General features: G+C 37.8%; 1 protein-coding gene across 7 annotated transcripts in view; it reads left to right on the top strand.

Annotated features, from left to right (window-relative positions):
• GLIS3 (GLIS family zinc finger 3) overlaps positions 1 to 13,284 on the top strand; it is a 202,290-nt gene that overhangs the window by 48,270 nt on the left and 140,736 nt on the right. Inside the window, exon 2 of one of the 7 annotated variants that reach the window (XM_064405115.1) lies at positions 3,654 to 3,781. The exons of the other annotated variants lie outside the window; for them this stretch is intronic. The gene's annotated coding sequence lies outside the window, so the exon portion shown is untranslated. The remainder of the gene's footprint in view (positions 1 to 3,653; positions 3,782 to 13,284) is intronic. 7 annotated transcript variants of the gene reach the window in all.

The following is a 13,284-nucleotide window of genomic DNA, read 5'->3' as shown; positions in this document are numbered from 1 at the left end:
AGCTCTTTCATCTGTTACTTACTAACATATAATTTGTTTTTATTTATATGTTTTTTTAAACAGGCATAATACACAATGGGTTTCTCACTGACTTTGGATTTATATCAGTCATAGCTATGGGTCTGTAAAAGCACACTTTGATTACATTAACTTCTTAAAAAGTGACGGGAGATCATACAGTATGAGCTATTGGACATCAGGTATTCCTCAGGGACCTAGGATCATCCGTGGACAGTAGATCTCACCAACTAGAATTCATGCAGGAGCACCTTGCCCATCTTCAAATAGCAGCACCCCCGTCCCAGCTACTGGAAACTTGTCTGCCAGCCTGCAGTTGGAGGAGGAATACCTCCTCAGACCAGCACCATTGACAGTCCTATTCACTCTCCTGCCCTAAATTGTGGTTACAAAAGAAAATGACCCTTTATTACAAGTCCCACAGCCCCCAGAACTGCCAGACCCAGGTTTTAAAGACAAACCAGCAAGAATTTTCAAACACTTTCTCCCTGTGCTGAGGTGAAGATGATACTCATTTTTCTACTGCCATCAGTAATAGCAGTTTTTTTCCAATCGCATATATACAGATGGTATTGGTTTAAGCAGATGGAAACCAGTCACTTCTTTTACTACCCTTTTCCTACAAAGGAAGAGACATTGCAACAAGATGTCTTGATGTTTTCCACTACAGAAACTCATAATTTGATTATGTTCAGGGACTTTGTATTGCACAGCAGTTGCTCGGAATCACTGAGTTGTCCTAAGATTCTTTATAAGCAAAATAACCTAACCTTTTGACTCAACAAATCCAGAGAGTATTTTTAGGTTCTATTGCACCAGAATTTTTGTCAGTGCTATCAGGAATACTCCTTGGATGGATGAACACACCTTTCCACTGGTGACTAACAGCTGCTTACTGATGAAAGCAGCAATAGTCATGCTTTTTCAAGGTGTCTAGGCTGGACAGGCTGTAGAGTGCTTTGTCTGAACCACAGATTTGCATTGCATTTCTTGAACCACTGTTTATGCTGTAGAAATTGATGAAGCATAACACTCACAAAATTTGGAGTCTGTTCTCTTTAAGTGCTTGTGCATCAGGTGAAAACGTACTTGACCGTCTGCTCCTAGGTCTTAGAAGTCAAAATGGAACATTTAAGTTTGCAATACTTCTTGACTCTGGTCATGCTGGAGATGAGAATATTCCTTTGGAAGAGTTTTTAATAATATTTTCAAAATTTAATGTACACAGACACAAGAATTTAATGTATAGAAAATAATTAAATGGTTTAAAATGAAATAAATTAAATAAATGAAAAAATGCTTAGGTTGATATTCAAGTGAAAGTGGAGAAAAGGAGAGAGACTTCCCATTTTATTACGAGCATGTTGCTTCTCTCAATTTCCTGTTTTACTTTGCTACTTCCATTTCAAAATTTAGGAAGTCCATTCCTCTTCTGAAAGGCTTGCAGACTTGAACCAGTATCATTCCAGATACTTGAACCAGTATCATTCCAGATCTAGTTGAAAGTTAACTAGCTTGTTGAGTGCTCTGCTGAGTCAGACTGGTGGTAATACATATACATATTCATTGCCTGACCTCTGGGATTACTCTGATCTGGTGCTCAGAGTGGTGGAGGTGGTGTGTGTAATCCACAGCACACAGAGTGGAAAGAGGTGGACTCCCCACAGGATAGTTTTGGAGGAACTTTTCTCTCTTTCACTTCAGGCAGAGTCTGACTCTTGCTGTCTTCAAAATTATATGTTTAAAAACTACTGAGATCTTTAAAGTAGCCCTGCTTAATAGCTAACTCACCTACAGTATGTGTTGCAGAGCAGCATGGGAAGGTGAAGAGAACATCAGCCTGTTTCTCTGTTTTGTGTCCCCTGGTTTGTGGAGTTTGAACTGGGATTTGTGTCTGCTGTGCCCGATTGCTCTGCTCCTAGATGCTGTCAATTCTTCCTTTCCTTCTTGGCCTGATTAGCTTGCACAAATGCAATATAGTCAACTTTTTTGGTAGGCTAGCAAGTAGAAAAGTCATCTGAAGGGCTGGCATTAGGCAAGGTTATGTATAAACACTATGGACATGGTGAAATACTGTGGACTTCAGATACCAGCACTTCAACATCTCTCATCAATGCAGCTCTTTGGGCAGAAATTTTGTTATGAAAAATAATACAATTTTAAAAAGCCAGTTTTTAACTGAATGTTCTATTAAGAAAGTAATTGATTTTAAGGTGTGTACATTTCAAGCCCTTCAAATTAGAACTCTGATCTAGTGTAGTGATGTCCAAAAGTTACATATTTGAGGATTTAGTACCAGCATATCTACACTTTATGCACATCTGAATAGTAATCTTGTTTTCTAGGAAGTCTAGCAGCTCTTTTTGTTGCTTGTCCTGTTTATTCCTGTGTGAAGACAATGGATTTGTGAGTGTGAGCTGGACCATGTTCAGGCATATTTTGAGTGTTTTCATGTCTCATGCTGTAATAAAAATCCCAAATCTTTCTGAAAACAGCACATACTTTCTGAAAGCACCAGTATGTTCAACACTTCTATTTGTTTCTCATATTCAGTCAATGAAAATATATTTTTAAAGTTCATTGAAAAATATTAAAGATAAACATATCCCTGCTGGTGTAGGTAGTTGCAGGAGGTAGCTGTGGGAATAATTAGGGAGCTCACTTTTGATTTTTCCCTCAGCATTATTGGTGAACACTGCGGGAGGGAGGATCCAGCCTGGGAAGCTGAGTCCTTAATCTGAATCACAGAGGTCATAGTTGTCATGTTATGGCAATTCATTCAAAGCTTAGGAGGAGTAGTGCAATATGTTGTAGTCTTAACGAGGCCTGGATTTGACTGATGAAGAATTTTTACTGTGACCAAAATGTCATGTTGTCATGCTGTTAGTGACATCAGCGCAGCTGCCACACCTCCAGCCACTGCACTCACAGCCAGGTGGAGAGGTCCATCGTGGACAGGGGGAGGGAAGAGGTGGCCAGAAAACCCGTTTTTTGGTCTTCCTGTGAATATGGTTTGAGCTGGTGTGTCTGGCAGGATTTTCAGTAATTGCGCGCGTCTCACTGTTGTGAGTGCCTTAGCCATCTCCTTGTGTCCTCGTTCTCCCTGGCAGCAGGTGACATTCATGTGAGGGGAGTTCAAGCCTTGAAACCAGTCTGGCCTTTTGTTCTACCTTGTCAGCTCTGCTGAAACCAGTGCAGTCAGCATATGGGTGTGTGTTGAAGACTGTGTTATAGTTGTGAAGATTTGAAATAAATATACCTGAAATAGAGCTTGAGGAAGCAAATCTGGACATCTGCCCCCCAGATGGGGAACTTCAATAAGAAATACAGAAACTTGTGCAGATAGTCATGGACCTCCTTTGTTGTCCTTTTCTAGGCATTAAAAGACAGCTGTCATCTTCCATTTCTGAGTTTTCTGTAGTGTTGTCCATTCCTTGACATAAAGACAATTCTGTATTTTATTTTCTGCTTTCTTGCAAATGTGACTGTAATTTTTTTATGGTAAAATGAGTCAATTAGCTCATGTGTAAGATGAGCTTGTTTTCTGCTAGAGATCATTAGGGCTCTTTCTTATCCTGGAAATAGGTGACAGACATTGCATCTTGGTATTTTATTTTATTTGATTTTCCCTTTAGAGACTCTGGAAGAAGAAACAGCTCCAGTGCTACTAAGCTGTGTGAGAACTGTGAACTTGGTCAGCAAGGATAATTTGTCTCCAGTTGCCAAAAGAGCCTTGTTTCACTTTTGAACAATAACCACACAGGTCTGTGAGGAGTGTTATATGCTGAAGTGTTAATCAGTAAGCAGCTTGAGCCACACTTGAAATCTCTTTAACATACTTACTTTGCTCTCTAGTACTTTTGTTTTTATGTGTCAGTTGGCGCAGTCTGAAAAAAAGACATTCATCAGTATTCTGTGCAGTTCCTTATGCAGAAAGCTTTACTCAAAACTCACTTTCTTTTTTAGTTGTTTTCTATAATCAATAACCAGGCAGTTTTAAAGCCTGGTTATTGATGATATTTGAGTGTAAAGAAGTAAGTGATAATGATCTTAGTTTTATTCAGCTTGACACAGTTTTCAGCTTTGCAAATCTTTTGGTGGCCTTGATATGCTTTAAAAAACAACATATAATCCATCAACGCAAGGAATGCATTGGCATTGCAGCTCTGGCAGTTGTTTCTGGAAATCCATCCTGTAGACAAAAAGGATGGACCTTGGTGGATTCTTTTCTCTTGTCTAGGACTTTTCAAAATAGTACAGCTGTGAATGTAAGACTCCTTGAGTTTAAATCAGCAATTAGTTTTAGGGGCTGGACAACCAGCAGTCCTGGTTGGCCTTGAGCAGGTTCACTGCTGCTGTTGGTATGCCTCTCCTAGATTGTGCAAGAAGTTTATTTAACTTTTATGTAAAAGCTAGTGCACAGATTCTGATGCAAGCACTCCTTTAGAGTGCTTATTTCAGTCTTATTTTTTTCTCCCCTATCCTTCTTATTTCAAGCATGGTTCAACTCCTGATCACAAATGATGTTCAGGCAACTCTTAAACAGAAATGATGGATGTAAGGGAATGATTTACTTTGACTCTGTGCTTCTACAGTTTTTATCTTAAATATTCAGAATTATGTTTAAGAACAAAATGTTGAAGAAAATAAAAAAAAGCTGGTAATACCAGAATGCATGTTGGACTATGTGTTAAAAAGGCCCCAGGCAACTTAGAAAAATGTCCTGAAGAGTCTAAGGCTTAATGCCAAAAAGGAGCTACATTACACAAGAACTGTAAACCCACTCAAGAGTATTAGGCATGTTGCCAACAGTTACCCATTCTGCATTGAGTGTATTTTAACTTCTCTCATACTGTGTCTTATAGCCTTTACCCTCCACTTTGTGGGCTCAGTGAGATTTAAAATTAATGGCAGCAATCCAAAATGCAGTATAGTGAAGGTGTTGGTTTAAGTAAGGCTCACATTTCTTTGATTTTGCTAGACCAGCCATTATTCTTTCTGACTGGGACAAACCCCATAAAGGGGATACGATGTATTTATCAATAGGTTTCTGACACCTGTTTTCACTATGATGACGGCTTGTGGTTTTCCTCCATTGTCACTGATACTTATTTATGTCATCCTGAAATTGGCTAATGAGTTCTGTATCCTCCAAGTCTACAGAGAGGAAAATTTGATGCCTCAGGTCAAGTCTTAAAAAAAAGAAGACCAAAATTTCACTTTACTCCGAGAATCTTCAACTCTAGTTAATGATTTTTCAGTTTTGTTTTATCACCAGGAGATGGCACTAATAAAATCTGTTTTCATGCAGAGATGTATGGTTCAGCCACCCTTTATAGAGGAAATTAGTAATAAAAATCCAGTTGAAGTATGAAAATTCTGGAAGTTTTGTGCCTGAAAATTCTTGAAAACTGTATTGAGGCCACCTGCTCCTCTGGGTGAATTAGGATTTCACTGTTTTGGTACGGTCACATAAATTTCCTGTGCCTCTATTATTTTTGTTGGCAAATTTTGGAAAAGTTATTTTTACATTCATAAAGTGATTTGAGATCTCCACATAAAATACAATTTATTGATGTCAAACACAAAATTAATTTTAGACCTGCATATGCACCTATAGAGATAGAACATAAAATAGAAGTTGTCTATGCCTTTTCATAGACGAGCAGGCTACCAAAAAGTGTGTCCCGTACACACTTCAGCATAGACGTGTGCAAATACTAAATTTTGCAGTTGTGTTTGGTGTTTTGGCATATTTCTATTGTGTTCTTCCAGAACTATATTGTCTTTCCTGGCAGTACTGTACATGATCTTCACCACGGTGATGTGTTTCCTTTTTTGGTCCCTACTGCTTCAGACTTGTTAGATGGTGCTGAACAGGAAGCAAAACCACTCTTTGCTTTGGTCTAACTGCTCTGTCCTACCACTCACCCACAGAAAACAATGAGAAGAGAAGCTGCTCTTCTGGCATCTATTCTGTACATAAAGTGCAAAGTTATCTTCAGGGAACTCATACAGCTATAAATGCATGGAGCACTCCTGCAAGGAGTTCTAAACTGCTTAACATGTACCTGGCCTGTTTCTAACTGGGTCATAAACAGCTTGCATGTGTCCCTTTGTCTATGTTTCTGTTCCTCTTATACCTTCCAGGCTAAATTTCATCTCAGACCACTGAGGTGTTTGCAAGCATGCTACCTTATACTTCGACTAGTGGAGCCTTTATTTCTCTGCTACACATGCTGCTGAAGCTGATTAAGTGTTGAATTTTTTCAGAGGTTGGAAATCAGCTCAATAATCTCAGCAGAAGGTGGGGGACCAGAAGTTCTCTCAGAAGGGGATGTAAAGAACACATCTTACATGAAATGCAGGAGGGCCTGGGGCAGGAGTAGGGAATTAGATTTTTTTTTCTGTGAGCCCTTTGCTTCAGTCTTGTGACACAGGATACAGCTGAATACAGGCCCTTGTGGAAAAAAAACCTCAACAATACAACCCAAAAAACCCCCCAAGCAAACAAACCACATGTTCAGGCAATTTTCTCCTGTTGCGGCTCTAAATACATAAAATGAAACTTGAGATAAAAATTTCATTTTGTTGAGGTTTCATGTAGTCAATTCTACAGATACTATATGGTTGATAAAATCAGTGGTTTAAGTGTTTTTTCCTGGGCTTTTTAGAGAAGTCTATCCCTGTTTAGTCTAACCATTTGACACATTATTAGCTTGGTGCCTGTGTGGAGGATTAGTTGCTGGCTGAAGTTAAACCATGACACTTTGTTAGAGGTTTCAAATGATGAGAGGAGAGCCTGTCTATAGTGTATTATTATGCTTTAATGAGCAGAGGCCACTGGTTCCTCAGGATTTTCTGCTTAACAGTGAGTCTGACATTTTTGACTGTGGACACTGCCAAGCTGAGAGGTCAGTAGGAGAGACATGCCTTTCCCTGCTTTAATTATTACGACAAAGCAGTTGCTGCATAGCATTTCCCTTGCAAAATCTGTGGAGAGAATTTTGACCTGACAGGTTTCCCTGAAAGTGTTCACATGGCAGGCCCATTTTGTCCAAGCAGCATCTCCAGGGCATGAATCTTCTGTTGTTCTGTGCTTGAACTTCAGCCAGTGAGAAGTACTGGTGTCCTGGCTGACCCATGGTAGCTGTGTGTAATAGTGAGGAAGCTCTGGCTTTCCCTCTCCACTTTCCCCTTGCAAATGTGCCCAAAAGCCTAATGAATTTAGTCCCCTGAAATGATAATGAGTCATGCTCCAGCCAAATTCCTGTTGAAATCAATGATGTACCCAGAAATTCATATTTGGTCTCCAGTAAGGGATTTCTTCGCACATTGATGTAAATTATCTGCATCGTCAGAATTGTTCTACAGAGCTTCCTGTGGCTTTGAGGGCAGCTTGATAGGGTACAATGTTATTTTCTTTCAGAAGGCATTCCTTTGTGTTCAGAAAAGGTTGCTTTGTCTGACTCTACGTCTTAAAAGTTAGTAAATTTAATTGAGATGAATAGGAAGAAGAAAATATGTTTAAACAATTGTGAATGGTTGCAGTACCAGGTATACCAGGTAATCACATACTTTTCCATTTTTACTTCCTTTCAGTTTCTATCCCTTTTTCCCTAAAATCAAACAAACAATATAAAAATAGAAAATGTGCTTTGCTTACTGCTATCCAGTTTGTATCTCCTCTGCAGGAAAATAAGCTCCATCAGATTGAAATCTTTTGCCTACTAAAGAAGCTATATTTGGGTCTCCAGCAGGGCAGCAGGAACTGCTAGCATTTGCAGGAGAATCCAAGTCTTTGTGCCTTTACAAATATTTTTTGGGTTATTCCTACCTTGTATTTAGTAAAAGTCCTTTACAGAATTGAGATTTGAAGAGTTAATTGATAAAATATTTAATAGTAGATTAAAACTAGTGTATTAAATAGCACCAGTAGATTAAAATTTGCAACATGGCTAAAAAACCACTGTCAAGTGTTAGGGGCTGGCAAACTGAAAATGGCAGATGTCAACTGGAAAGTCAAGTGTCAAAGTCACTTTTGTCCCAAAATGTTCTCTCCTTTTCCTGTTGATCCAAGATAATACTGAACATGTTAATCATTAAATTTGGAAGATTTTCTTTCTTCATCTGTGGTCCCTAACTTGTTTAGCTCTACTAAATAGTATTAAGAAGGTTTTGGAAATGGAATCTCCATACCATGTCTGATCCAGTTCTCCTGTTGCTAGTGGGGGTAACAGTTGCTAGTGCTGATGGAGAATGCTGGGTGGCCTTTATAAAACAGATATGCTTATATAATTTTTTCTTAATTATATAATTCTATAATTTTCTATATAATTTTTTCTAAATGAAGCTGTTACAAAAAATAGGATAGCTAGCATAACTGGAGAAAAGACTAGAGCTAGGTGTTAAGTAGAGATAAAACAAAAAGAGAAGAGTAAAAGCAGTAAGAAGAGAAATCAAAATGTTTATTCATAAATTCCCTATGGACTATATTATATATAGAGTCCTTGCTGACAACCAGTGCACAGGTTTGGGAGCAGTGAGACATGGTCCTTTCCAGTTCTTTGCAAAGTCTTTGTGCCTCTTTCCCCTGAGATGTGACTTTCTGTCCACCAGCACAGCCCCATCCTGGCCCTGTGTTGTGCCCTACAATCTCTCCAGCCCTCTCTCCTCCACTAGCCCAGCAATTGTCAAAAGCTGCCCAGCCCCTCTCTTCTCCAGGGATGACCTTGGTGTTGTCCCTTCTACAAGGAGCCCGTGGAACCAGGAACATACTGCTCAGGTCAAGCTGTCCCAGCTTCTTTGCATTTTCAGGAGCTGTGAGATAGAGGACCTTGAAAGCATGTTGGGAATGTTTCTTTCGTCAAGAAAGAAGGAATATTATCATGTCATTTCCAAGAAAAGTTTCCAAAAAAGATTTTGAGTTCCCCTTCAGAGAGGGAGTTTTTAAGCTGGATAATGTTTTATCAACATTATAATTTATTCAGGTTTTTGTGGTTATGAACACAAAGAGTGATGATTTCATATGAGCATAGGAAATTGTACAGGTTTTTCTCAGGTTTTTCTGTTAAGGTAGTGTTTAGTACTGACTGCACTGAAGTTGGAAAACAGCAATGAGAAAGTTCTCTGTCTGCTTTTCAGTATCCTCAAATCTTGGGTTTTGATGAAGGATGTTTCTCTTTATTTCATTTGAACATCTCTTTTCATTAATGTTACTTGAGTACTTTCAACTAGTGTTACATTCTGCCTTTTGCACAAAAAAGTTACCTTTACTTTATAGTTAAGCAATACAGTTTGTCTTTGTCTGTTTCTGGAACTTGAGTGAGATTTCGCCAGTGTAAAGGCCTGGAAATACCAAGATTTTTATTATGAACATTTTGGAAATACCATAAGTACGTGTTTAAAGAAGGAAAAAGAAATCTGTACATGCAGTTAAGTGATTTTTACTTAGAAAGTTAAAAAGAAAATAGATACTCTTACTAAAATTGCACTTGAGAAAACTCAGAATAAATTTACAAGTCATGCTTTATTCAAATACCATTATACTGGAACTGACAATATGATAGACAGTTATCATATCTTTGCTGACATACCACTTTGGCAGCTAAATACAGTTCTTAATTTTACAACATACACTTTAACATGCTTGCTCTGTCCTCCTGAGACATTTTTAATGGCTTATTTCAGAGTTCAGTTGTAGCATATTTGACCTAGATTGAACTTGCATTTGTTCTATAGTACTGTTTGAACATTTGTTAATAAATTTTCAGTTGGTTGTCAAGTTCCAGCTAACCAAACTATAATTGGCCTGTCAATCAGTAGTCACAAATAAATGTTGTTTGTAAAAAAACTACTGACCCAGCATTGATGTCAATTAATTAGTGAAATATCTCTTCTAACACAATCCACTGTTTCTTATGAATGTTTTGATGCTTTTGGCACTAAGAGAGGAATGCTTGGATAATTATTTGCATAAACAAGTAGCTATAAGTTCAGTTGAATTTCAATTACAAGAAAATGTTTAAAAAAATTTAGTAATATAAGAGAAATGCTGTTAATCTTGGGACCTCAATACAGATGTAAGATAGGTTGTGGGATTGTTAATGCTACTCCATGACTTTTCTTTGTCCAGAGCGGTGCAAGGCTGGTGTGTTTCACCTACTTGAACTAAACTGGGATTCTTGCTAGATTTGCTACACCACTAGGAATGGCTTTCTATATTGACTTCTTACTTGTCCGTACCTTTACCATCTTGCATCTATTTTCTCAACTACTTTCCTTCTTTGGTATGAAATATGGTTACACATCTTAATTCCTTGTGAAAAGCCATTTGTTTTTGAATGTGTCACTTGTGTTCTTAAGAGAACAGGGCAATTTCTGCTGTGAGTCTCTGAAATTACTGGGCTCATGTGATGGGAATATTGTTTCTGTTGCAGTGAATTGTTATTTAACTGCACTTGTTTTGCTGTCAAGATGGAAGAAGGAGTAGAGAAGTTATACTGAAATTTTTTTCGTTTATTGAATGGATTTTAAAACTTAATGAAGAAGGAAAAGAAACGAAGAAATTAGGTTTATGTAGATTTATGTTTTCACATCCATTCTTTCATTTGTAATCAAAAACACTGGGCAGTATTCAAATCCCAGTAAAGCTCAGGTTTTGGTCAGTCTATTACTCTTAACTTGAGTGGGTGTTGAAAGCATTTGTTTCATAAAATGGCTTTGTGTAATTAATAGCCAAATTACTAACTCTGCTTAGAAACTTATATAAGACCAAACCCATTAATTATTTTTTTTCCTATCTGTCCTTTGAATTCCTTTCTCACAAAAGAAAAATCACTTTCATGCTAAATATGGAAACTGCTGAATGCTTTATAACTTTAACTGGCCTCATGACAGTCCTGTGCAGAAATTAGGTAGGTATTTGGTATTTGAAATTAGGCATTTGAAATATATATCAGCTTTGAGTCTGCCCAAGGAAATACTTGAGAAACAAATGAGTCAGACCACATGTCCACTTGGCTACTGGAAAACTATTCACCCATGCCTTTTCCGCAGTCTTCTATGTGGTGATTACTACAGACCACTGGTCCCTACCAGCTGGGATGGGGGTAAGTCCTGGTGACCACAGCATCACAGTTCTGTCTCCTTTCCCTCTACGACTGCTCTGTCAACCAGCATTTCTAGAAACCAGCACGATTGTGCAGTGTGTGCCTTGCAGCTTCATCCTGTACCTCAGATAGTTCTGTCTTCTCCTTCTCAATTGTCCTCTTAACTTCCTGTAGCTCATCTTCTTCCAGACATGTCAACAGCAGTCATGGGAGAGGAAAACTAGCTTGTACAAAGAGTAAGTACAGTGAATTGTAATTTTGAGAGGTGGAGAAACTGAAACTTGGGGCTTGCAAGTATTCTCTCTTTCACTTGTGTGGGAAAGCACCAAACTCCCCAAGTCCAGTGAAGAGTCTAATATGAAAAAGAAATCTGAATAGATATTGATTTTAAATTTTGCCTTTGGCAGAGGTAAATATTATCTGACCCAGGAAAGAGATACTGAAAACCTTTTGCCTCCTAAATATTACACTGTATAAAGTTAAGGGTTAGTGGAATTAAAGGATCATCATCTGGACCACAGGAGATGAAAGCGTCAGTGTACATAGAGCAACCAGGATTGGAATTAGAAAGTGTAATTCTAATACAGATATAATTACTTACCAACACTACTCTTTAATCAAGCTTGGCTTGTGATTGCCTTAAGTTCTTCTGTGAGGTTTGTAAGTCCCTTTTCATAGCTTTGGTCTTAATATTCAAAAGACTTTTTTAGACTTGTGTATTTTCTTATCATTGTGCACTATCATTTTTAAGGGGAAAAATATTTTTTTAATATTTACTTCAAAAGACAAATGGCTGAAGCCTTCAAACCTAAAATGCAGTGTAAAAATCTTCCTTCTAGTAAAAGGAAAAGGATCTTTATATGCATTCTGTAGAAGACTCTTGCAAACATTGATGACTGTGGTACTAGAAAACTGTACTGAGGAGAAAATATGACTATCCCTGGTGCCTTGAGAGTGGGAAGATAAGCTCCAGTGTTCTCTCAGAGAACCCATGTAAAAATATGATCTGGGAGGTTCTTTCTACACAGCTGTGTCCTCTGTTGGCCATGAGTACAGGAATTTTTACATTTTTGTTATCAGATAATACTGTATGAGTGCTCTCTGTCTCTATCATTAGTTTCTTTTTTAATCTAAAGATTTTTAAAATTAACCTCTTCCACTGAGAGAGGTGGCAGGCCTGTGCAGCTGAAGAAACAATTTATTTCAGATTGTAACAGCTTTTTCTTGTCAAAAGGTGAAGTTGAAACTTTGAATGAAGGGTTGCTGGAGCTGTTTATTTTTAGCATGTGTGGAGGAGTGATAGAAGTTTAATTAGAAAATGCTGTAGTTCTATAGACTATAATAGAAAACTCTGCAGATACTGGCAGAAAAGTTTATATTGGATTCTAAATGTTTAATCTGATTTATTTAATTTTAATTAAATCCTGTAATATGAATTCCACATAGAACAGATTTTCTTGAAATTAAGGTAAAATAGTGTTAAAAGGAAGCCAACTGAGTTTGGATTAAAACTGCCAAACACTGAACATCAGTGTTTTCAGTCATTCATACTTGGTTGTGAAAGGCGCAGTCTGAAGTTCAGATGACTTCATTCAAATTAGTCAGTTGCTGATACTAATGAAGTATAAGGTTTAGGGTTTTCTTCTTAGAGTCTATTCTCATACATTTTCCTGGTGAGTGTTCTGCTTATTATCAATTTACATAATCGTATATGTACATATCCTAATTTTACTTGCTGTAATTTGTGTAGCAAAAATTCAAAATGCTAGATGTGAATGTCCTTTATTCCTATGTACAAATGAATCATATACTGTAGCTGTCTAACCTGTAACTAGAAAATAGTGGCTGCTGATGACTGCTCTGTGTTTGTGATAATACTCTCTCACCACCAAAGCAAAACACCACATCAGCTGCCTTTTTTATATTGCAGTAGGACATGATGCTGTACTTTCCCCCATATACAAAAAAGAACCCCAGCCTACTGCACATGAAATAAAATATCTGCATTGCAATCATGTCTATTACTTTTTGTGGAAAACTGCTGTTTCTTTCCCTTAACTCTAGTTTTGCTGCCTTCTCACTAGCAATTCTTGCTCCAGGTGCTCTGAGTTGTTGCTAATACTCTGTCAAAATCTGTGACTGTTATGGCACAAAA

Source organism: Passer domesticus, chromosome Z, assembly GCF_036417665.1.
Source record: "Passer domesticus isolate bPasDom1 chromosome Z, bPasDom1.hap1, whole genome shotgun sequence".
Taxonomy (NCBI): domain Eukaryota; kingdom Metazoa; phylum Chordata; class Aves; order Passeriformes; family Passeridae; genus Passer; species Passer domesticus.
Note: the sequence above shows the minus strand (reverse complement) of the source record. Positions and strands in the feature narration are given on the sequence as shown.